This window comes from Chrysemys picta, chromosome 6, assembly GCF_011386835.1.
Source record: "Chrysemys picta bellii isolate R12L10 chromosome 6, ASM1138683v2, whole genome shotgun sequence".
Classification (NCBI taxonomy): domain Eukaryota; kingdom Metazoa; phylum Chordata; order Testudines; family Emydidae; genus Chrysemys; species Chrysemys picta.
In genome coordinates this window covers 63,258,425-63,285,381 of record NC_088796.1, presented here as the reverse complement: position 1 = coordinate 63,285,381, position 26,957 = coordinate 63,258,425, and the positions used below count along the sequence as shown (strand labels likewise).

Below are 26,957 nucleotides of genomic sequence, written 5' to 3'. Positions count from 1 at the left end.
ATACTTTTACTTTGTGTAATGACCCATCCACTCCCAGTCTTTATTCAATCTCTACGTAAAAGAATAAATGGACACAAATCAGACGTCAAGAATTATAACATTCAAAAACCAGTTGGAGAACACTTCAGTCTCCCTGGTCACTCAATTACAGACCTAAAAGTCGCAATATTACAACAAAAAAACTTCAAAAACAGACCCAACGAGAGACTGCTGAATTGGAATTGATTTGCAAATTGGACACCATTGAATTAGTATTGAATAAAGACTGGGAGTGTAAGGTAGGGTTACCATATTTCAACACTGAAAAAAGAGCACACTCCACGGGGGCCCTGCCCCTGCGCTCCCCTGCCCCCGCAGCCTCTATGCCCCTGCCTGCCCTGCTCCTCCTCACCCTGCAGCCTCTGCGCCCCCCACATGCCCTGCTCCCCCGCTCCCCCAGCAGCGTCTGCCTGGCTGGGGCTTCGGACGTTCAGCGGCGACCGGGGCAGCGCGGGTCCCTGAAGCCCCGGCACACGCCGAACTCCCCACCCCGCGCCGCAGCCTCCTTCCTGCCACCGTCGAGCACGTGCCCCGGACTGTCTGTCCCCGCTGGAAACAGCTCCCGCGGCGCCGGGCCCACAGGAAGGGTCCTTCAGTGGCCGGGGGGTCCCCACCCGCGAGGGAAGGTCCTGCGGGCTTGGCTGTGGCGCATGGTCCACCCGGCCTGCGGGGGCAGCAGCGGCCCCTCCGCCGCCTTCTGTGGCTGCGCCCCCTCCTTCCCCCCTGCCTGAGCTCGCTACAATGTAGCCGGGGCGGCTGGGCTGCGCTGCGGACCCGGCGGGTCGTGCTGGGGCCGGGCGGACCCTGGCTTATGCCTCCCTATTTCCCCGGACATGTCCAGCTTTTTGAAAATTCCCCCCAGACGGGGATTTGAGGACCAAAAAGCTGGACATGTCCAGGGAAATCGGGACGTATGGTAACCCTAGGTAAGGGGGCCGGGCCGGCCGGGTTGGATAAGGCAGGGGCTGGACAGGGAGTGGTTGGAGGGGGCAGAGGTTCTGGGGGGGCGGTCAGGGGCTGGGGAACGGGGGGGTTGGGTAGGCGTGGGAATTCCGGGGGTCTGTCGGTGTGGTGGTGGATGGGGTCGGGGGAGTCAGGGGACAGGGAGTGGGGCAAGTTGGGGAGGGGGTGGGGAGGAGTCCTGGGGGGCAGTTAGGGTGGGGGGGTCTCGGGAGGGGATGGTCAGGGGACAAGGAGCAGGGGGGGTTGATAGTTTGCGGGTTCTGAGGGGGGCAGTGAGGGGCAGGACGTGGGTGGGGGTTGGATGAGAGGGACAGACTGTTTTGGGAGGCACAGCCTTCCCTACCCAGCCCCCAATACAATTTTATAACCCCAATGTGCAGGGCAGGCTTTAGGGAGTGCGGAGCCCAATTCGAACAGTTTTGATGGGGCCCCGGCAGGGATGACTTAAAAAAAACCACATAAAAAAACACGTGGGGCTTGTACTCTACGGGCAGCGCTCCGAGTCTTCGGCGGTGGGTCCTTCACTCGCTCTGGGTCTTCGGCGGCACTTCAGCAGCGGGTCCTTCAGTGCCGCCGAAGACCCGGAGCGAGTGAAGGACCTGCCACCGAAGTGCCGCCGAAGACCTGGTAGGGAACCGGTTGTTAAGATTTTGGCAGCTCATCACTGGATTAGGCTACATACTTCATAGCTGTCATTAGAAGTGATCCCTGTTGTTGTTTCACTATGCCTGGGTTGGGTGAAATCTGTCCTTGGGCAGGGTTTGGATGAATCGCAGCAATGTAAGTATATTGTTTCTGAGGGAAGAGTTAGCCTGACTGAATTTAAGGCTTTTAACTACCGTACAGGGCTGTGCTTCACTGCTCTGGCTGTGCCCTCAAGGCATAGCCATGCAAGGTCTAGGATCTGGCCAACAGCGTACTTCTAGCAACTACAAATGAGTACCTCCAGACATGCTTAGATCTAGTATCTTGATGAAAGATGTTCATAAAATACCCCAAATTTAGCCCACAGCTGATCTATTCCTATAAAGTGTGCAGAACTGATAGATTGCAGGTTTTTGTTGTGGGTGATCTCAAACAAAAAGCAGTGTGTATATTCATTTATCAAAGAATACAAAGTCTGAGAAAATACTTTAATTGTCTTCATATACTTTTGTTTTAACGTTTAAATTAGATAACTTTCAAGCTTCTAACGGTTTGCAAGTGCAGTCCTCACACAATTTGACGAGTCCTGCTCCACAGAAAAGGAATTGGACATTGAGACTATACTTGCAAAGAGAGATATCTGACTGAAATAAAAGGGGCAGGGAATGAAACCTCAAAGACTGCACCCCAAGAATATTCTCTGAGTATATTTTGTCCAATTTGAGATGATGACATATCAAAGAAGTAAGCCATAGTATAGAAACTAGATAGAAGAGCCCACACTTCTATGACCAGATATGTAAAAAATTACGTAACGTACTGGTAGAGCACTGTGAGTCCAGTCATGCATTTATTGAAGTAAATATAATATTTTGAAAATGATTTTAACAGGAATAAGATAATGCCCAATGTTCTCCAGGGGGTTGGAAACAGGACACAGATCAGTTTTCACCTCTAGGTCACTGATTCAAATCCAAGTAAGCTTATTTATAAGCTTTTATCATTTGACAACTTTTAAGTAAAAGCAAGGTGAATTGAATCCAGTTCCTAGTGGACAATGACATCAAAAATAGTCCCTCAGTGGCACTCAATAGATGGACCAGACCTTTGGAGATATAAAAATAGTTATGGAGACTGAACTGTCCTCTCACTTTTAGGCTTGGTCTCTCCAGATCAAAGTTAAGATGTATTGGTGGGGCATGGTGAATGTGACAGTGTACCCCATAAGGCTTTATGGGGGAGGGGGGATGCTTATAAATATATGTATGACATAACTGGAATATGTTTTGTGCTGCCTGTGCCATGTAATATATCTCCGTAAAGGTTATGGTCTACTATATCTATTCATCCTATTTGTACATGTATATCATTTTCTACTTGAGGGTAAGAATATGGGCTGTATGCTGGCTTGGTTTCTAAGTAAGCTTTGTGAGGCATTTAGTCAGCTTCTTTAGGAAGGAATTCGCCAGGTTAAGTACCTGATCAGGAAACACTTGGGGAACAATGCATCTTAGAATGCTCCAATCCACATAAGAAGTCTTCCTGGAGACATGCAAGATACCATGTGGACAATGGCTTCGGCCTGTAAAGGCTGAGTCATGCAGGGACATGTGACTTGCCCAGGTGACTCCAGAACTCCATCTTGGAGCTGGACTTTGATAGGAGGGAGGAGGGGGGGTCTCCAACCACAAGAGAGAGTCTATTTAAACCTGTGGGAGATCCCTCCATTTTGTCTTCAGCTGGCTAAAGAAGGAGCCTCTCCACCCCCCCACCCCCCCACCCCAGGATACTTGAAGGAAACTGAAACAAAGGACAGTAACTACTGGGGTTGTGAGTGATTGCTGGACCCAGGCTAAAAGAAGATTAGCCTGTAAAAGGGAGCATTCTGGAACTGGTGAGGAACTTATCTGAATCTAGTTTTATTAGACATAGATTTGCGCATTTTATTTTATTTTGCTTGGTGACTTACTTTGTTCTGTCTGTTACTACTTGGAACCACTTAAATCCTATTTTCTGTATTTAATAAAATCACTTTTTATTTAGTAATTTACTCAGAGTATGTATTAATACCTGGGGGAGCAAACAGCTGTGCATCTCTCTCTATCAGTGTTATAGAGAGCGAACAATTTATGAGTTTGCCATGCAAAAGCTTTATGCAGGGTAAAACGGATTTATCTGGGTTTAGATCCCATTGGGAGTTGGGCATCTGAGTGCTAAAGACAAGCACACTTCTGTGAGCTGTTTTCAGGTAAACTTGCAGCTTTGGGGCAAGTGATTCAGACCCTGGGTCTGTGTTGGAGCAGACGGGAGTGTCTGGCCCAGCAAGACAGGGTGCTGGAGTCCTGAGCTGGCAGGGAAAACAGGAGCAGAGGTAGTCTTTGCACATCAGGTGGCAGCTCCCAAGGGGGTTTCTGTGATCCAACCCGTCACAGTGAAGAAGCTTTCACTGCTTCCTATTCTATGGATAAATAAAATACCTCAGTTTCTAGGACTGTGCAACTGTCCCCTTTCATGAGCACTATATTCACACACTTAAAAAAAAAATTCTGCTGAATTCATCAGTTCTGCTTTTTGCAATACTGATTTCTTAACATTATGGGCCACAACATTAACATCATCTACTATAGAAGAACTCTCTCTGTGGGAAGCAATAGAGAGAGAAAAGCAAATTTCTTCCAAGCCATCTAAAGACAATAGTTTCTAAATTATTGCACAGCAAAAATGATTGTAGTAGACCTCCCGCCTTTTCTCATCATTGAAAGAGTTGCATATCATGACTGTATAGAGTCTTTGCTAGCAAATACCATCATGGAAATATTTTCCCACAGAAGTTGCACAAAAAGGTCTGAAAATGTCCTACAAAAAGTCAAGCAGTCCCTAAGATGGGGCAGGGAATAGAGTTATTCATTCTAGTACTTCTATATGCTCTATTTCACCATAAATATAGGTTTTATAGTTTTCACCAGCCACTGGATTTATTTTCCTCATTTTATTTTATATTTATTATGTTGTATTGTTGAAGAGAGATACAAACCTCTTCATTTTATTTTTCTATGCTATGAAATCAGTACACACCACATACTGATACATACCAAGTTGAGAGACAATAAGTTGGCCATTGGTGCCATATCTCTCAAATACAAAATAAGACCTGAGTGATTTTACAATACCAATTGAAGCAGCTAATGACATCTGACGTGGGGCCAGAACAATTTTCACTGAACATAAGGTTCCATTTGCCTTGGTCAGTTTGTTGAAAGAAGGAGGCCAAATTCCATAGGATAATTATTCTACTCTACTTAGACTAATTCTAGCTCAGAGCTATGATTTTTCAGCAATAAATCCTTAAAGAAAATAGAATATGTATAGGAAAAATTCTCATATCACACAATGAACAGTATTGGTTGTTCTGCAGTTGTGCCATCACAGTTCTTTATGCAACAGAGTGATATGGGGAGTAGCACTTTTAATCCAGTTGCTGAGTTCACCAGAATTTGTGACAAATCCTGTTTTGACTTAAGACCTCTGATTGAACTGTGTTGACCACTTTCAAGTCACGTTTTATTCCAGTATGCATTGAGGGACTATGCAGAATGAAAATCTTGAAGCCCATGCATCCCAATTGTGACAAATTCTGTGTTCTTTCAGTATAGAGTAACAGCATAATGATGTGACTTCTGAATAATATTAGAAACCAGAAAATGTTGTGAGGTGTTCCAGCAACAACTATACCTAAACCTAGATCAACCCTTTCCAGAGCCCCACAGAAGAAGTTTGGATTAAGACATCTCTGCAACCTTTTCTTCATGGAGCTACTCACACACATCATTTGGGAATGCAGTGTTCTCTACACACACACACACACACACACACACATGCCACTACCACAGGGACCACCCTCAACCTTGTGGCTCCCTAGGGATCAATGGGAGGCCAGGGTCGTGTCTGAAAAAGGTCTCCAGTCCCCTCTTGGCTCCCTGGCAGCACATTCATACACCCATAAAGGTATAATCAAACACTTACCAGGAGTAAAATAGCTCCTATCACCATCCCCTCACCCTCCCCTTCCTTTCTGTAACACCTTCCTTTGTCTATCTCCATGTTCATGACTATGGCTGCGTAACCTGCATTTACAGCCACTTTGCATCACCAGAGAAGCAAAAGCAGCCAGAGTGGACCTGTGAATCTTGTCCATTATTAACACTTAAAGTCTGATTTAAAAACTGAATTTGTAACGTTTGTGTGACACTCCTTTAAATTAACTTTGCATTGAAAAGTGCCCTGCAGGGTTTTTTTTGGTACTGTTTCCTTCCCAATGTATTTGAGTGCCAAAAAGCATTTTGAAACAATGGTTTTGGAAGTGTAGCAATTTCAGAAAATATAGGAAAAGATGGTAATTGTGGAGACTTGTTTCTACATATCTGGATTTGCCCATTGCTTGTACATTCTGCTGTGAATTCTTAATAGATTAATACACTAGCCTCATAGATCTTTTGCTTAAGGCCTCCAGTAAAACAGTAATAATAATTGTAGCTTATATTAGACACTTTTGCCTCAGCCAGATCTTATAGCTGACATATCATGTATTCTTAGTTTTATTTTATACATGGATGGATAGATGCATTTTAGAACTCTATGAAATAAATAAATATCAACAGCTGAACCAACACATGCTATCAAGATAGAATTTAGCCTACCGTATTGCCTATTAGGATGGAAGAAGGCATCATACAATTTAATGTTTAGAACACATAGTCGATCAGGGTGTAACATTAGCACGTTGCTATTGGTGATAATGGAAAAACATCTGTCATAGCTTCCAGTCTTTTTTGTCATAGCTTCCAGTCCTTTTCAGTGGATTTGTTAACAACCCTAGTACTTAAGAGCCTCTCATCTTTCTCATAGATTCCTAAAGCAACGTGTCAGCCTAAGGGAAAAGTGTTATAAAGCAAAGAATACGCATATGCACTCCTTGTGGAAAGTCTAGTAAAATAGTTTTCAAAAAACTATGGTACGAGATTAGGCTCCTAATAAATGCTCTCTTACATTCTTGTTTCTTTCTAAATGTTTTGAATGTATGTGGGTAGTTGAAGAACTAAATGCCTGTCTATTCCATGACATCTATCGTGGCAGTCAGGTTGTCAAAGAGGAAGGGTTTTGGTACTGTGGAATTTGCAGGGGTAAGGTCTCCTTATCTCATGTCTACAAAGTAGGATCTTGCCTTCTCAGTTCTCCACTGTTCCTATGTTCCTCTCGGCAGTAAAGTTATTGCTGCAGCCAGGCTGCTGTTGGCTAGGTACCCCTGCAGCTGCTCACTGGCAACCATGGAAGAGACTCAGAAGAACTTTAGCTAGTTGTAACTCATACTTTAATATTCACTGGGGGATATCCAGCAGCTTAGCGGTGTGCAACATAAACATATTCCCTGCTCCACCCCATGTCTTACTCCCCAAATTCTTGCAATATTTTTCTATGGAGCTCCATCAGAGTGGTATCCACAGAACTTTAGAGAGGCAGATTGGTGCTACAGACATCACAGGACAAGCCACTCAGCTCTTCTACCTGCTAAACTGTACATATAATACATTATTTTTTAAATCTGTTTTCACTTGTCAAACAGATATTTCTTGGAGTTCTGGTGTCTCTTCAGTATCTACCTGCAATGGGCTGATCTCACCAACCAAGTGGAAAGGGCTGTATCAGCAGAATCAGCAGAACTTGGAGAATGCCACTCCAGTGAATTTCTATGCAGAAGAGGCTCCCCATAGTTTTGGAGATGACTTGGATAAGCGGAGTCAGTCTCATGCTCTACATGTCGCAGTCCAGTGCTAACATCACAGATTGCCCAGTGGATATTCAGGGAGAAGGTTAGAGTGTCTGAGGGAATATTCATTCCCTCTGAGCCTCCTTAGTGGCTGCTGCTGAGCAGATGGAGAGATACAGTGACAATGGGAGCCATGTTATGATAGAACATAGAGAGTTAGTGGAGAAGAGTATGGACAGGAACCATCCATGTATACATGATTCATTTCCCATGGATCCTCAGGATCTGGGAGGCCCCGTTCATGGGAATTTTCAACTGTCCCCAAACCATCCCCCTTGAGTGTATCCCAACAGATGTTTCCCGTCTCTCTTGCTGACAGTTGTTGTTACTCCCTGGATGGGTCAGTCTGGGTTTTGGTCTTTACAGTTATAAGACTACAGATAAACAAGTAGCTCTTCTCAATACCAATCTACCTTTCAGGGCAAGCAAAATTTTTTGTTTCCTCTGAACCACCCGACAAATGAACTGGGCAGCTGAACACATAATCTATAAAATACACCTCCCTCTTTAAACTAAATATGGCTTATATTCTATATCCTGTATCTTGCTGGAGAAAAAAGTGAGTGATTTGGCCAAAACTCACCAAGACAATTTTCTATTATTTGAGCTGCTCTTCTGCAAGTGTGCATTCAGAGAATATTCTTGGTGCTCCTGATGATTATAGTTATTGATAACAGAGTCATCTCACTGCCTGAAGATATGGAGTAACTTCCCGTGATCGGAATAAATCACAAGTTTCAGCACTCTTATGAACTAGTAGTTTCCAGGTAAATAAATCAAAGCAAACTGCCTTACAATGCTAGACTAGTACATTGTAATAGTAAGTGATGGCAAATGAATTCTGCAGTGTGACTATTTTTTCTCCTGAGCCCCACTTTTCCCTGCGTAACTCTGTCTTGCAGTAGTAGCAAAGTGTCACATATTACAAATTAAACTTTGCAGGATGACTTATGCTAAAACTTTTCATCTGCTCAAAACTGTGGGGTAGGATTTAATGAGTCATTTTAGCGGTGCCAGATTAAGTCTGCATACTTGTCTTCCTTTCTCTCCTGCTGCAATATTTTTGTGATCGTGCAATTGTCATATCTGTTTCTCTCCCTCCTGTCGTTCAGCCTCCCGTGCTCTGCAATAAGTGACATCAATGCATATCTTTTGTTTGATAATGTCAGATTGAAAAGGTACGATGATTTAGCTACGTTGTACCAATTATGGAAAGCAGGTAGGTTATGTTTTTGTCTATTGATTCAACACTTTTAGTAGGTGAAATGTATAAGGTCAACAAAAAGATAGAAATAACCAAAGAAATCTGTATTTTTGACACAGATCTTGGCTATGGCACAGTGACAGATGTTAGTGGGATGCCGTTGGCCTCACTCAAAGAAATCTATTCTTTATAATTACTTAAAATAAGTTATTTAAATTTTTAGCGGTGAATAAAAATGTTTCCTTTCTGGGCGACAAGGTGGGTGTGGTAATATCTTTTATTGGACTATCTTCTGTTGGTGAGAGAAATGTAATCTTCACTGCTAAATACAAGGTGGAGCAGTTTGTTTAGCATAGGCAGTTAACATATATTTCAAGGAACCATTCAAGTTGAAGTGGCCTGTTAACACCCCTCCACTGATGGGGTGGTGGAGGAAACAGAACAAAGAAGAAAAAATCATTCCTTAAGTCTTCTCTTGTAACAAAATGTAACAAAGATGTTGTGTGCGGCGTGGGGGTGTTTTTCTGCATACCTGTAAACAGCCCATGAAAGGTAGGGCTGCTTCCTTGTCCCAGAAAGTCATTCCAGGATGAAGTTTACAGATGTGTCCATCCTTCCTGCCTCTTGGAGAGAGACAAACAGATTTTTGTTCTGCGGATACAGATTAACACGGCTGCTACTCTGAAACAGATTTTTAATAGCAATGCTTGCAGCAGGAGGAGAGCTACCTCTGTACCTCTTCCCAGTAATACATAGATGTGGTTCTTTGTTTGCTGAATTTGTGGCTGCTAGTGCAAACCCACCAATCCATTGACCAGCACGTTGCCTAACAGCAGAACTGTATTCATTTTAGAGTAATGAATAGCATTTGTTGTGACAATGATTGCACCACGACTTTACACCTCTATACCTTGCTTTATTTTAGAAGCAATTTCCAAGCTATGGCTTTATAGAATTTGGCAAAGAAATAAAAATATTGGCCAAACTGTGCTTTGTTCCACTTGTGTAAATCCATAGTAATTCCACCTAAAGTAGCAAAGAGAATTTCCCCCTTCTGTGGCAGAACGCTTGAAAGATCATCCTTGAGGAGATCTACTACAGTTATCCTGGAGGAGAGAAGGGATGGGAAGTTGGGGGAGGGGAAACATGGGGCCTACACCTCCTGTGGTCCTCCAACAATTGAGATGGCTATTCAACAGAGCTTGCAGTACTCAGGAACACTGCCAGAGACATACATTGGTCCATCTATGTGGAAGTCATGTTAGTGCCTGAGACTTCCTGCTTCATTGGACTCTTGTTGACAGGACTTCCCACATCTCCCTTTGCCTCACATCAGGGTCCCTCTTAGGTAGGACTCCCCACCACAGAGAGGTCTCACCATTACAAAAGTTAACATAGGGATTTCTTGCTGAGTGTTGGGATGATGGACAATGCATGTCTCCTTTCCCCTACCATGCATGGATTGCTGGAGTCACAAATGCTCCTCTGCAGGGTATGGAGCATGTAGCAATGGTACCACAGAAGTGGGTCCCCTTGAAGTCTCTCTTACAGTTGCCATGTTGATTATAGTGAATTGATTTAATATGAATATACATTGCCTTTTGTCATTCCAACCGGTCAACTTGTCTGTCTGTCCTTAAACTGGGGCCTCTTCAGAGAAGAAACCATCCCTTCATTGTTTGGGAAATGCCTAATACATGGTAGGTGCTATCATAAATATATATATTTAGAAATAGTTCTTTATTTAACTTTTGTGTGGTGGTGCACTGTGCTACTTTGCCAAAATGGCAACCCACACATTCCAGCTTATTGGGTTAATAAAATATTCTTTTTACAAAATAAAATTCTATCATTTCCATTCAAATGTAACTGTGATTTAAACATAATTGCAGAAGAGGATTTATAATGACTGGAGATTGAGGCTGTAGAATGAATTTAATGAAGGCTAATTAAAGCTAATCACTTTTCCCACTATATTAAGTAGCCAGAAGTGAATGTAATATTAAAAGAGTATCAGCTGGGTCATTTATTACACTAAATACCAAAAAATGAAAGATAGCGAAGAAACTTAATTCAATAATTACTCTGTAATACTTTCTGGCTTGCAGTATTGTCGATAAGCACGTTGACTAGCACGGTGAGCTAGCAAACAGGACCAGGAAACAGGAGAGTTTTGAGAGAGAGTTCCGTGGGAGAAGGAACAACTACATGAACCTTGGGATGTTTGTCTATTAGTTTGTTTGTTGTTGCATACTTGCTTGCCATGTGTTTGCTTGCTTGAAGTTTATAGTGCAGTCTGTTTTGGAGGGTCTATTTGCTGAGTCTAGTGGCCTGCTAGGCAAGGCTGAGAGCTTCTTAACGAGGTTCTAGCTTGCTGTGCTTTGATCCCTAATCCCTTTAGGTTTCAGAGTAACAGCCGTGTTAGTCTGTATCCGCAAAAAGAAGAACAGGAGTACTTGTGGCACCTTAGAGACTAACAAATTTATTAGAGCATAAGCTTTCGTGGACTACAGCCCACTTCTTGCATCCGAAGAAGTGGGCTGTAGTCCACGAAAGCTTATGCTCTAATAAATTTGTTAGTCTCTAAGGTGCCACAAGTACTCCTGTTCTTCTAATCCCTTTAGGATCTCTTGACAAATGGAGGAGGCTAACTCAGGGAGAACAGGGGTTTAAAAAACCAGTTTGTAATGACCAGACGAGTAGCAAACAGGATTTTTGGAACTGGATTTATAGAGGGAGCATGAGAGCCAGGTACACCTAATAAACATTCTCTAAATTTAGGGCATTAGCATCCCCACCCCCCCACCCCGACATACACCCCCCCGCACACACACACAGAACAAATAAAACCCTGAAAGAGTAAAAAATAATGCAGGCAGAAGTCCAGCAGCACAGTGGGGGCTATCCAGTTTATTGCACTGAATGCAGCATGTATAATTACCTGCCTTGTGAGCAGGTAACATATGTGTGTGCATTCCGTGCAATCAGCTCATGGCCCTCAGAGACAGAATACAGGCTCTTGAGACCAGAGTGGCTGAGCTGGAGGAGCTAAGGGAGACAGAGAGGTAAATAGATGAGACTTTCTGGGACACAACAGAGGGTAACAGACTCTATGTTGTGTTGCTGAAAGCCTTGGGCAAAGAGAACATTGAGCTGGAGTGAAGGGAAATGGTCCCATAGTTGCTTTCCAGATGTCACGGCCTTCCCTCACACTGAGGATACCTCTTTGTTATTAGGAAGAGACAGGTGACAGTAATGGGGGATGTAATTATTAGAAATATAGATAATTGGGTTTGTGATGACCTGGAGAACTGTATGGTAAATTGCCTGCTGGGTGCAAGGTTGCAGACCTCTCAAGACAGCTGAACAGACTTGTGTGCAATGCTGGGGTGGAGCCAATGTTTGTGATGCATGTAAGTACCAGTGACCTAGGAAAAGGTAGGGGAAAGGTCCTAAAGAACAAATTTAGGCTGCTAGGTAAGAATTAAAGTCCAGGACCTGCATGGTAGCATTCTCTGAAAAGCTTCCAGTTCCACATGCAGGTCCAGTTAGATAGATGAAACAATGGTGTTCAGAAGGGAGATTTAGGTTTATTAGGAACTGTGAATCTTTTGGGAAAGGAGGATTAAAAAAACTGGGACATTTCAGCTTGGAAAAGAGATGACTAAGGGGGGATATAATAACGGGCTATAAAATCAAGAATGGTATGCAGAAAGTGAATAAGGAAGTGCTATTTATCCCTTCACATAACACAAGAATCAGGGGTTACCCAATGAAATTAATAGGCAGCAGATTTAAAACAAACATAAAGAAGTACTTCTTCATACAACACAGCATCAACCTGTGGAACTCATTGCCAGGGGATGTTTTGAACCTAGCTATATTTTTGGCCTTCACAACAGAAATTGTTCATGGAGGATTGGTCTATCAATGGCTATTAACCAAGATGGTCAGGAACACAACCCCATGGGCTCGCTGTCCCCAAATCTCTCACTGCTGGAATCTGAGACTGGCTGATAAGGGATGGATCACTCAGTAAATTGCCATGTTCTGTTCATTCCCTCTGAAGAATCTTGCACCAGCCACTGTTGGAAGATAAACCATTGGTCTGATCCAGTGTGGCCATTTTATGTTCTTATGACTATAAATGGGCACATTTTGCTGGCTATAATCTACTATACCCTGTATTTGTTGTATAACAAGAGTAAGTGAGTGCCTAACTTAGGCCTGGTCTACATTACAGAGTTAGGTAGACGTAAGGCAGCTTACTACAATGTTCCTCCCACCGATTTAACTCACCTGCTAAGCCGACCTAATAACTCCACCTCTGTGAGAGCCGTAGTGGTTAGGTCAATGCAGTGTCCATGTTGATATTGCATTGCTTACATAGTCTGTTGCTGCCTTCAACAGCCTAGCCCCGCCGCCCTGGGGCTGACAGCGGGAACCCCGCTGGGTTCTGGCTGTCAGTGCCCCATAATACTCCACTTAAGTCATTGCAAGCGCTCCTGGTGAGGATGCAAACCATCAACAGAAGGACCATAGTGTGCGCACAAAGAGCTAATTTAATTACTGTGGTGGCTGTAGGTTGACTTAACTTAAATTAACTTAATTTTGTAGGGCAGACATGCCCTTAGTAAGTGCACCTACTAATGTTATAAATCTAAGTAAAGGCCAATTTAATTACCTATATTGAAAAGGTTTCAATAAAATATACATATATTTCTCTCAAAATATTGCTTATGTTCTGTTTAATGTCAAATCTTAAGGTAACAGAGGGAGTTGAGCAGGTCCCATACACTATAACAGTACTATCCTAGGATCTGAGTAGTCATTCCCCTTTTAACTCCTCAGAGGCCTCATTTCATGGGTTGCTCTTTAACCAGAGTTAGCTAATGTGGGTTAGCTGAACTAAGTTAAGAGTGCACCTTTTTTTTCCAGCACAGACATACCCTTTGAAGAAATAAATCTTTTGGCTCACCAGGAGTCAAATTTTCAAGCGCTGAAGTGACTCGGGAGCCTAAGTCCCACTTTCAAAAGTGACTTAGGCCTAGTCTTCACTTACCGGCTGGTCCGGCGGCACGCCATCGATGTTCTGGGATCGGTTTATCGCGTCTGGTTAAGACGCGATAAATCGATCCCGGATCGATCCCGGAAGTGCTCACAGTCTGCGCCGGTACTCCAGCTCGCCGAGAGGAGTACGCAGCGTCGATGGGGGGAGACTTCCGGCCGCGTCTGGACCGCGGTAAGTCCGGACTAAGGTACTTCGAATTCAGCTACGTTATTAACGTAGCTGAATTTGCGTACCTTAGTCCGAAGTCCGGACTAAGTGGGGACCAGCCCTTAGAGCCAGATTTTCAAAGGTATTCAGAGCTAATTTGCTTAGGTGTTTTTGAAAATCCCAGCGGGTATCTATCCACATCTTGATGCACCTAAATACTTTTAAACAAGATCCAATGGCTGGAGGTTGACAAATTCATACTGGAAATTAAATGTGATTAATTAAATGTGATTAATTAAAAATCACGTTTTTAACAGTGAGTGATGAACTATTGGATCAACTCACCAAAGGTCATGGTGGTTTCTCAGTCACTGGCAATTTTAAAGTCAATATTTGGTTTGTTTGGGTTTTTTTAAAGATACACTCAAGGAATTATTTTGGGGAAGTGGTATGGCCTGTCTGATGCATGAGGTCTGATTCATGAGCACAATAGTCCCTTCTAACCTTGAAATCTATAACATGTGACCATTAGACACATTTGAAAACTTTACCGTATATACATACACAGTCCCTAGAACCTTTTACGATCTAGTCTTAAAAGAGAGTGGTGCTAGTTCTTTTATCCCCACCCTAATCCAATACAGTGACAGACAGTTGGCTATAGTTAAGTATCTGTGCTAATAAATATGCACACAGTCAATTTTCAGGCATATTTTCTAGCAACTGTAATGTCTAGAGATACTGAAAGCACCATTATTGCTGATGGCCTTTGCAGTCCGCTCTGACCATATTTTTCTATTTTACTTAAAGAGCTAATATGAGCTGCAGGAAGCGTGAGAGAGATTGGTGGGTCTGCTGGGTGACACTGAGTAACAACAGATCAGGAGATAAGGACACTGCGGAGAAATCCAGTGATTTCTTTGCACAAAGAAAGCGGAGGAGATTCCTACCTTAGAGATTTTCATGTAATAATGAGGCATTGTTAAAGATTGTGGTGTCAAATGAGGAAGTGCTAGAACAAACTGCTTAATTAAATAGCAACATGTCACTAGGATCGGATGTTATTCACCTAAGAGTTATTAGGAATTTAAAAATGAAGCCTCTGAGCTGTTAACAACAATATACAATCGCTCATTAGAACCACCCCAGGACTAGAGGGTAGGAAATGTTGTGTCTATATTTAAACAGTTTGGGGCTGATCCCGGTAATTACAGTCCAGTGAACCTCACTTCAGCACCAAGAAAACTATTTGAAACAATAATTGAAATACAGCGTTCTGTAACACCTAGATGAATGTGGTCTGAAAGAAACAAACCAGCCTGATTTCTCAAAAGAAAAACGGTGGGTCTCTAATCAGCTAGATTTCTTTGAGAATGCCAACAAAATTGTAGATCAAGAAGAACCAGTAGATACAATTTACTTGGACTTTTAAGAAAACTCTGATAAAGGCCTTTGCTAGGGGCTAATAAGGAAACTATCATAGTCAGGGAGTGAGAGGTAAACTTCTGTCATGGATTAGAAACTGGCTAAGAGACAGAAAATAAAAAGTAGGAATAAGTGATCAATGTCCAACATGCCAAAAAGTTAACCATGGAATGCTGCAAGGATCTGTACTACACAACAGCTGATCTTTTAAAAAATATATTCATTAATAACCTGGAATTCAAGGTGGCAACATTTACTGATGAGATAAAATTATATAGGCGATTCAAAACCAGAAAAAACTGTGTGAAACTCCAGAGGGATTTGACAACTGAGCAGCACAATGGCAGACAAAATTCAGAGCAGGTAAATGCAAGATAAGGCACATTGAAAGGAATATTTGAACTATTCATATACATTGATGGGTTCCAAACTAACTGCAGCAAAAAGAGCTCGGGGGCACTGTGGAGTGCCCCTTGTAGTGATCTGCTCATCTGCAATGGCCAAAAAAGCAAATAAAAAGTTAGAATGTATAAAAATGGATTAGAAAATAGTGAGAGTATTGTAATACCATTCTATAAATCAAGGGTGTGCCCTTACCTGGAATACTGATCATCCTGTCTCAAAAAAAGAAATAGCAGAAATAGAAGAGCCCTAGAGACAGTTAACAGAAAAGGATTAGAGACGCAGAAAGCTTTCCATATAAGGTGAGATTGAAAAGGTTAAAACTATTTAGTAAGGTTATAAACAAGAGGGGACATGATAGAGAGACAAGGTTGGTGACGTAATATCTTTTATCGGACCAACTTCTGTCAGAGATTATCTCACCCACATTAACTCTCTGATATCTTGGGACCAACACAGCTATAACACGGGACTTGATGGAGGCAGTAAAATAACTATACAGAAACAATAACTCAGCAACTCATATTTACCCTTGATAATAGTAAAAGAATAAAATGACATCTAATAACATTGAAAAGTCATAAATTTAAAACTGATAAAAGGAAACCCTTCTTTTCACAATGCATAATTAATCTGTGGAACTCACTGCCCCAAAATACCATTAGGACCAAGCGCTTAGCACAATTCAAAAAAGGATTTGATATTTATATGAATAATTAGAACATCCACAGTTGCATTCGGGAGATAAGCCCTAGAGGAAAATGAACCATTACTTGTCTGGCCGATAGGAAGAAGCTTCCCTTGTGCACACGTTAATCCATAATTGGCCATTTTAAGGATTCTTGTATGTTCCTCAAAAGAATCTTGTGCTGGCCACTATTGGAAACAGCTAACTGAATTACACAGATCACTGGTCTCATCCCATATGACAATTCGTCTGTTCTTGGTTTTGTCTTTAGATGTATATTAATTGTAGATTATATCTATCTATCTATATATATGTATGAATACCTGTAAAACATTATAGATTATATTGATTTAAATTCTAATTTTTATTTTACCGCTGCAGCTGATTCCCTTAGGCCACTTCTTTTCCTTCAGCCAGGCTGAGGACATTAGAACAGCACTATCTATCCTCCATTATTAGTCCTGTACCTGTACAAGTGATCCCTTTGCTTTGGGATTGAAGCACACAGGCAGGGTGATAATGGGGATCCATGCACAGTAGAGTTGCTGTGGATGGAGGACTTTGTTCTCTAGGGCTCTTAGCCAGACACCTTTCACAAGTACTTAATTCACTATAAAAAGAAAGAAAGAGAAACAAAACAAAAAATGGTGTGTGGAATCATGTTTTCAGATACTTTGGCATTTTTCTCTTGATGAAATATGACACTTCAATTTCAGCTCATACCCAGAGGATTTATGAGTGAAACACATCAATTTAGCTCCATTTAATATTTTTTTAAAGAAAACTGTTCAGTAAATTGTAAGTGCATTAGCAGCTTCAGAGCTATGCATTACTATGTACAAAAGTCATATACATGTGGGAAATAATCATCTTCGCTCCTTACAGCCAACACATTTTTTTAAGAAGGTACCAAAAAAACAAAAAAAAACAAAAAAAAACCACCAACACATACACAGCCTGGAAAACCACCAATATTTTGGAATTTCAAGTAGCTTGAAAAATATAGGACCAAATTAGCCTCTTGTATACCACCAATGATGTTGATTGAATTGAAGTAGAGATAAAGCTGGTATATTAACTTTAAAAAAATGTAACAATCCGAACTGAAAATATATGAACTAAAATTCTGCTTTGGAACACTCACTGATTCTACTGCCACTCCCAGGTTTCCAGAAGGAGGATGGAGTGCACCCTGCTAACTCAGGCCATGACTATAGTAGGAGTGTATGGCTGGTCTATCTATATCGGTATACTACATCAGTAGGGCCCTACCAAATTCATGGCCATGAAAACGCATCACAGACCATGAAATCTCTCTCCTGCCCTAAAATCTGGTCTTTTGTGTGCTTTTACCCTATACTATACAGATTTCATGGGGGAGACCAGCATTTCTCAAACTGGGGGTTCTGACTCAAAAGGGAGTTGCAGGGGGTTGGAAGGTTATTTTAGGGGGGCTGTGGTATTGCCACCCTTCTGTGCTGCCTTCAGAGCGGGGTGGCCAGCAAGCGGTGGCGCTTGGCCATGTGCCCAGCTCTGAAAACAGCGCCCAGCCAGCAGCAGCACAGAAGTAAGGGTGGCAATACCATACCCTGCCATCCTTACTTCTGCGCTGCTGCTGGCAGCCGCTCTGCCTTCAGAACTGGGCTCCTGGTCAGCAGCAACCGCTCTCCAGCTGCCCAGCTCTGAAGGCAGCAGCACAGAAGTAAGAGTGGCATAGTATGGGAGACAGCAGCAGCGCAGAAGTAAGGGTAGAAGAATGCTCCAGCTGATAGTGAAGAAGCTGTAATGGTAAAAAGAATTTCTGATGCATTAATTAAAAGCTTTGGCCCTACAAAAAAAATAGCTGCCGACTCCTCTGTCCATGATCCTATGATTGTTTTTTTCCTCTCTGCCTGCAAACAATATAGCAGGAAATCATAGAGCAAATGGAGGAGTCATAGAAAAGGATCTCTGACCTAGAGAACAAAGTTGCATCTTCATCAGTCAGCAACAGCTCCATAAAGAAGCAGGATGTGACATTGCTGGGAACCAACAGCTTCGCCAGCACTCTTTCTTGTTTTCTTTTCTTTCCTGTCACTTTATGCACAGCAGCCTCAGCATGTGAGGCCATGATCACCACTTACTGGAGTTTTTGCATAAACAAAAATCTATATTCTCTCACCCAGTCTTGTATCCTTAAAAAAAATAATAAAAAAAAATACTACCCCACTTTCTTGTTACTCTTACCAATCCTTTTAGACTATTTTCTTTTCACCTGGAGACATCCCAGTTCTTTGTAAAGAATCTTTCTTTCCATGTAATTCTCCCTGCAATGCCACAGCACATTGTCAACTATTTCTTGGACTTTGCATGTGTTGCACAACCTGTCTTCGTGCTTGTTTAGGAAATATGAATTTCCATTCAGGTCACAGTGACCTGTTAGCACTTTAAATTAGTTGCTTCACTTCTTCTATCATAGCTATTAAAAATACCATTATCCTCAAGTTTAGGACATATTTCAGAGAACCTTCGTCCTTTTCTTCTCTTTAGTCCATAGTTCTTGCCATTCCATCTTAAATTCTCTCTTAACCAGATTTTGAACTTCTGTTTACTCAGAGGAATCTTTATATCAACATATTCAATCATTAAGGCATTATTTGCTGCTTTATCTGCTATTTCATTGCCCGGTATCCTGACATGTGCCAGATTCCACACGATTACTATATGTATGCCTAATTGAACTATCTCTGTAGTTAAGAATATTTGATTGATTAAGTGATTCCTGCTTTCTGAGGCTCCCTTTCTAACTGCCCAATAAAGAGTCAGAGATGTTAGCAGTCATAGTACGGCAGACATCCCTTATCCAGGTCAGTGTCAACTGTATGCCCATCAATTCAGCTGTCATAATCGCCATAAAATTGGATAGTGTCATTGATCTCTTAACTCCAAATTTGGTGATACAAAAGACTGTTTCCACTCTACCTGTATTGTCATTTCTAGAGCCATCAGTATGGCAATGCTGACCCCATTTGTCATATACAAATTCAGAAATCTTAATCATCATATTTGATAGTCCTGCTCTTCCCTTTATCATATAATTCCAAATCTACAACTGAAGAGACAACTGTACAGCTATAGTCTGATTTCCCATAACTAAATATGTTAATTTCTTCCAGATTTTCCTCTTCACCTAAGTCTTTTGCCCACTTTTTGACCCTGTTGGCATATGGGAGTTAGTGGCATCCAATTATCTCTTGTCTACTTAATTCCCAGCTATCCTCATATATTCGTTTAGAGCTCTTATCATCACTATTTCCATTAACTTTAGCCCAAAAGGTTAAATCTAACAATTTAATCCTTAAATGTTTAGGCATTTCTCCAGTTGCTACCTACAGTGCACACAATGGAGTTATGATACTTGCACCACATGTGATTCACAGAGCTTGGGCTTGGATGGGATCTAATTTTTTTAGTGTTGATTTAGAAGCTGAATTAAAGGCTTGTCATCCTTAATCTACAACTAGTCTTATTAATGCCTTATACAGCATCTTCAACATGTTCTTATCTGCACCCCAATTATTCCCAGCAATACTTTTAAGCAGATTCATCCTTTCTTTAACTTGGAAGTGTCATATCTTATCACAGGCAAGGGGGTTTTGGACCTGCTGCCTTACTCCGCAACCCAGTACCTCTATAGGGCCTCCAAGGCCCTGCAGCCTGCGGAGTTGCCAGCCTGGAGCTCCCCAGCCCCTCTGGCCTTTCCCCAGCCCTGCCTTACTCTAGGTACCCTGAGCTTCCCAGCAGCCAGGCCTCTCTCTTTCTGAAAGCAGAGAGAGACTGTTTGGGCTTCTGGCTTGCAGCCTCTTATAGGGACCAGCTCAGCCTGATTGGGGAGTGGCCCCAGCTGTTACTGCCTTCCCCAATTAGCTCAGGCTTTCCCCTACCCTAGCCCTCGCCAAGGGCTGTTTTAAGCACTTCAGGGCTGGAGCGGGTGACCACCCCACGCTACAGCAGGAAACAGCTTTTCAATCCCATGAATATTTTTGAGGTTTTGAAAAAATTTCCCATCCCAAATTGTGACAAAAAGTTAAAATCTCAAAAATGTTCTCAAACTGAAAATCCCCCTCAAAAAAATTGCAGATTGTGTCAATCAAAACATTTTGCTGAGCTTGCAATCTCTTGTTATTGGTTCGCCTTTTTTTTTTTTTTAACTATAAATTAATTTGGGAGACAAAGTCACTTTGAATTGAAAAAAAAAATATGTTCCTTTTCAAAAAGGCTAAAACAGGATGTCTTGATCATTTTGAAACCTTTTTTAAAAAAAAGTCAAGATAGTCTTTCCTGTTAACAATTTCTGGTTCAGTAAATCAACAATTTCTGACAAACATGTTTTGTTGAAAAATTCTTGGTCAGCTCTAATTAAAGGAGGTCATGCTCCTATTGTTTTACTCCAGAAAATTAAATGAATCAGTTAGAGTACTGTAAGCATGAATGGGTGGAAAGGACATTGTCTTCATTAACATGCAATAAAAAATCTGGGTGGTGGTGGGTGAGGTTGTATACTAACCTCATATTTACAATATAATTACAATATAAAGATCTTTTTCAGATCCTGAATGGTCCAATAGTTATTGTTAGAGATATTTTATAGAGAGAGGGGATTTCCCCAATAACCCAGAAACAAAAGCTTTTAGTAGGATGTTATTCTTTAAGCCCCTTGTGTCAATGGGTATATTGTCATTTGGGGTTGAGTTTACATGTCTGACACTCCAGTTTTAAGATAATTCATGAGAGACCTTCACTAAGCTTCTCCGTTCACTAGTGGACTTCTAGAGACTACTACATTTAAAGGATCCTCAATATATCTTTTCCCCACAGCCTAGAATTATCTTTGACAGATAGACAATATTTCAAGTGTGGGCCGAGAGGCTGATGCTGACACTGGCAGTATTCTTATTTCAAATCACGCCACAGTTTCAGCTACTTTTGAATAAGTTCCAACTCCAAGGGAGCAAGAAGGTCTGGAAGGCAAACAGAGCTTTATTTGAAGCTTCCTTTCACAATTTGTTTAGAAAATTAATATAAACCATTTACCGAGGGCTTGTCTTCACTACTGGGGTAAGTCAACCTAAGTTACGCTAACTCGACATAGCTTAGGTCGACTTACCCCAGTGTCTTCACTGTGCTGTGTCGGCAGGAGATGCTCTCTGGTTGACTTCCCTTACTCTTCTCCGAGAGGTGGAGTACTGGGGTCGACCGGAGAGCACTCTGCCACCAATTTAGTAGGCCTTCACTAGACCTGCTAAATCGACCATTGCTGCATCGATTGAAGCAGCATTGATCTCCCCGAAGTGAAGACCAGCCTTCAAACCCCATTAATGATAGCTACACTTTATTCTGGAAGACTGCTAAAAAAAAAAGCACTTTTTAGAGAATCTATCATCTCAAACACCCCCTCAAAATATAAAATAATTAATCAGGCGTTTGGACCTTGAGGATAGCATAAAAAAAACTTGTGCCATCACTGCAGGTTGGAGGATTAATCTGGTTTAGATGCTGACATATGGGCATTTAATGCTCTGATTAATGCTCAAACTCCATTGCAATTTTAAAAGTACAGAATGAGCCACTGCACCCCCAAATGTGGATACAGCTGCCTGGACAGGTGGTATGGTGAAGCGAGCTCAGATACAATGAGTCAGCAGCACATGCTTGAACAGCCTCCATTGGCAGGGCACTGATGGAGCTCTTACTGTACTTCTTCACCACCCTCTGCAAGAGAGTGTGACCATGCTAACATTGCCTGTCCTTTTCTGGAGTACTCAGCCCTTTTAGGCACAGAGGGACACAAATTTGCACCTTTTTGCTCTAATGGGATAAACTGAGTCCACTGCATTTAGATCTTGAAGACTAGCAAGGATTTCTCTTCCATACCCCAAATAATTTATTTCTGTCCTCTGTACCCTACTATTTCATGTCCTTGTCAAGCTCAGTAACCAAAACTGCATTTAGTACTCTAGGAGTGATTTCTCACCAGTGCTTACTCAAAAGTACATGCATAAATTTTCACATGTCCAATTTAGACATGGAGTTTGGGGTTTCTGTACATGACTAAGGTTGGTTCACAAGATTTGTACATGCATTTTTACACATCTTTTTGAAATGTGGCCCCCAAATGTGACTTCTAAGTGGTGGAATTATTATGGCATAACCTGTTTTTCAGCTGAACAGGATTGACTTGGGTCCTGATTCTGAAATTGGATCCATGTGGGCAGATTCCATTGCCCAGGCAGAGCCCTATTGACTTTGATACATTCTGGTTAATTTGTGGGAGACAATCTCTTTTTCTTCTTCAATTATTTATACAGATGGGGAAAGCTTAACTAAAGTTATGACTCCCCTTTGAGTGCTTCACAATGTTTAAAATATGTAGCTTCACAACTGAAAGCCTAAGCAAATAAAAAGCTAGGGATATATGCTGCTGATGTTTAAGCAATATTCACAACTGAAGTCAGTGGGGGAGTTTTGCTTAAAATGTGTTGGTATACGCCCCTCATTATTTGAAAGAAGGTTTTACATGGGATTCAATAACTTTCACCTGTCAAATCATGGCCAAAGATCTCTCAATGGAGAGATCTTACCCTGTCATACAAAGAATCAACTTGAAAATGAAATGTCTTAATTCACAGAAAAATCATAATTTATACCTTCTTGAATAAACTCGCACAGAAAAATGATAAAAGACAAGAACACCTTATCATCCAGAGGTGAACATTTTTCACAAAGCAATCATGCCATATCTGACCTCTCTGGCCTCATCCTCAAAGAAAACCTGCACAACACCTTCTAATGACAACCCTGGGAACTTAAATTAATAACTGGGCTGGATACTGAAAACCATGGACTTAACAGAGACATTGGTTTTATGGCTCATTACAACAATCTGTAACACAACACACTGCCTGCCAAATAGTGCTTAATTTGTATGAAAGAGGTGCTGGGGCTCAAGCAATTATTTTACATTCATAACTGATGCAGCAAGCCCAGAAGTGCCAGGGCTATGAACTGCCAAACCTAGAGGTGCTGGGCCTAAGCCCTGGCACAAATTAAGCACTGCTGCCAACCCTTAATTGCCCATTTCATTTTAAGTGGCCTCCTACAGCATGTGTGAACCCCTTAGGCTTAACAATCTGTCCCACCTTGTATTTCACTTGGATACTCTGGTTACCTTCTCTGGACCTGAGGAAGCTTGAAAGCCTTCCACCAACAGAAGTCAATAAAAGATATTACCTCACCTATCTTCTCTCTCATAGCCTGGGACCAACACGGCTATTACACACTGCAAACTAGAAGCTTTATCAAACAAGGGATTACCCTGGAAAGAGGAAGTGAGAGGGCAAACAGTGGAGGCTAATAGAGGGAGTTTGCCTGGGATCTGACCGAGAGGATGTACGTTAAGTGCTGCATTAGGAGGGCTGTGTTGGTGAGTATCTGAGTGTTTGTTGCAGGGACAGTTTGTCAGTTTGACCGTGTGCTTGATTGTTTGAAAAGTGTGAATTGGGAGTGCTTTGTTCCAGGTGGGCCTTGAGTGGGCCTGACTGTTATAAAAATGCAGTCAGCAACAAACCAGCTGAGTGGCGAACAACGGAGGCTAACAGAGGGAGTTTGCCTGGGGAGAGCGCACTGAGGCTTTCATCTTGCAGGCCTCTCTGAGCAGTTACTGCAACAGCTGAGGAAGCTCTTAGAAGGAAGGAAATATGGATGGTGAGCATTCAGCTGTTGTTACCTGCACAGGATGTGCCATGTTTGTCTTTCTTCCACATGGCAGAAGCGACTTTGTCTATACAAAGTGCAAGCTGGTCTCCATATTGGAAGAGAAGGTTCGAGGTCTGGAGAAACAAGTATCGACCCTGCACTGCATAAGAGAAAATGAAGATTTCCTGGACAGACATCAGGATATGCTTCTATGGGCACAACATTCTGAAGAATCAGAGCAGGCTGCACAGTGGGGACAGAAGGACAGTGAAGAAATTTGGCAGCATGTGACCTCCAGAAGAAAGAGGAGCGTCCATGTACCAGCAATGCAGATACAGGTGAGCAACCGTTTTCATATTCTCTCCACAGGTACTAATGCGGAGAGTGGACTAGATGATACATCTGATGGAAGGGAGCAGAAGGAGACTTCACCGATTGGAAGGCATGAGATGCACTGTCCTACGGATAGGGGTTCCATGACCACCGCTTCTAAGAGAAAGAGGCGGGTGGTGGTGGTCGGGGACTCCCTCCTCAGAGGGACTGAGTCATCTATCTGCTGCCCTGACCGGGAAAACAGAGAGCTCTGCTGCTTGCCAGGAGCTAGGATTCACGATGTGACAGAGAGACTGCCGAGACTCATCAAGCCCTCGGATCGCTACCCCTTCCTGCTTCTCCACGTAGGCACCAATGATGCTGCCAAGAATGACCTTGAGCGGATCACTGCAGACTACGTGGCTCTGGGAAGAAGGATAAAGGAGTTTGAGGCGCAAGTGGTGTTCTCATCCATCCTCCTTGTGGAAGGAAAATGCCCAGGTAGAGAACGTTGAATCGTGGAAGTCAACGAATGGCTATGCAGGTGGTGTCGGAGAGAAGGCCTTGGATTCTTTGACCATGGGATGGTGTTCCAAGAAAGAGGAGTGCTAGGCAGAAACGGGCTCCACCTAACGAAGGAGGGAAGAGCATCTTCGCAAGCAGGCTGGCTAACCTAGTGAGGAAGGCTTTAAACTATGTTCACCGGGGGAAGGAGACCAAAGCCCGGAGGTAAGGGGGGAAGTGGGATACCGGGAGGAAGCATGAGCAGGAGAGTGCAAGAGGGGAGGACTCCTGTCTTATACTCAAGTTGCAGTGGGGGAGGTTTAGGTTGGATATTAGGAAAAACTTTTTCACCAGGAGGGTGGTGAAGCACTGGAATGGGTTACCTAGGGAGGTGGTGAAATCTCCTTCCTTAGGTGTTTTTAAGGTCAAGCTTGACAAAGCCCAGGCTGGGATGATTTAGTTGGGGATTGTTCCTGCTTTGAGCAGGGGGTTGGACTAGACTAGATGACCTCCTGAGGTCCCTTCCAACCCGGATATTCTATGATTCTAAGAAACACGCTGTTATCAGACGTTCCCTATCCACTTAATAATATAAATAGTTCGCGTGTGAGCTGGCACATGTGTGCTCCCTGTTGAAAATTAGAACAGGCCAAAGAAACCTGCATCATGTGACACTGTGCCTGCCCCATGAAGCATTGCAAATCCTTCCCAAAGCACCCTGTGGCCAGTTGCACAGTGGGATAGCTACCCCAATGCACTGCTGTCTTTGCCGTTGCAAGAGCTGCTAATGTGGATGCACTCCAGCATCACAAGGAGAAGTGTGGACACGCAACAGCGGTTTAATTCCAGCATTTTAATAAAAGTGGTATAACTTGTGGTGCAGAAACTTGCCAGTGTAGACATACTCTTAGTGTATGGCTATTTTGCACCACAGGAGTGATATAAAACTACCACTGAAGGCCAGATTTACTGTTCCAAAGCCTCAACAACCACTTTCTTAACTCTTTTTATCTGATTTATTCTCTTGGCATAAGTTTATTTTCAGTGCCTACTTCTATGTACACAACAGTTCTGGAACAAAAAGAAGGCAATTTGTGTGTTTAAAGAAAAAGCAGAAAACCTCCTCTTTTACTTGTAAGAATAAAGACACTGGATACAAACAGATTTGTGGAAGCCAAAATAAATACAATGGGTCTGAGTAGATGCAAAAAAGAACATAAATTAATTTGAACAGCTGCTTCCTTTTAAATTATAATAGAAACAATAAAGTGAGATAGGAAGCTGTTAGATGGATGTTTAAAAAAGCAGCCTAAACTAAGAATTAGTGTTGAACCACTCTAAAAAGACACCTAATAATGTAGATAAAGGAAGTCAACACTTACCTTTGTTGTAATTCAATGTATCTTTGGTTCACAGAATAGATTAAAAACCTCTGAAAGATCCAGTGTGGAAGGTATGAATGATTGATTAGAACAAAACCTGGATCTTTGATATAAACTCATTTGTAATCTCTTTTCTTTTAGCCTAAGACCTTGAAAACACAGTACCAAGAACTTTTCATCTCAACATTTGCAAAACTGCAATCCTATATCAAGCTTGATAATCAAATCACTTAGTAGAAAATTAGAATACATTTTAAATAATTAAATGAAATCAGAGGTGCATATCAGAAGAACTGTGAAGGTAATATTACAGAACCCTAAGATCACTCACTTCACTAGTCTTCATGAGTAGAAGAAGCAGCAGTCATGCTATCCATTTACAATTTAGGACTGAATTCTCCACTCCGTTACATCAGTTTTATGCTGGTGTCAGGGGCGGCTCCAGGCACCAGTGCAGCAAGCACGTGCCTGGGGTGCAAGCCGCGGGGGGCGGCGTGCCGGCCGCCTTGAGGGCGGCAGTCAGGCAGCCTTCGGCAGCATGCCTGCGGGAGCTCCGCCGGTCCCGCGGCTTCGGTGGCAATTCGGAGGCAGGTACACCGAAGCACGGGACCGGCAGA

The 26,957-nt window shown here is 42.4% G+C and overlaps 1 long non-coding RNA gene across 1 annotated transcript in view; it reads left to right on the top strand.

Annotated features, from left to right (window-relative positions):
- LOC135972383 (uncharacterized) overlaps window positions 1-26,957 on the top strand; it is a 144,716-nt gene that overhangs the window by 77,206 nt on the left and 40,553 nt on the right. The gene's annotated exons all lie outside the window — the stretch shown is intronic.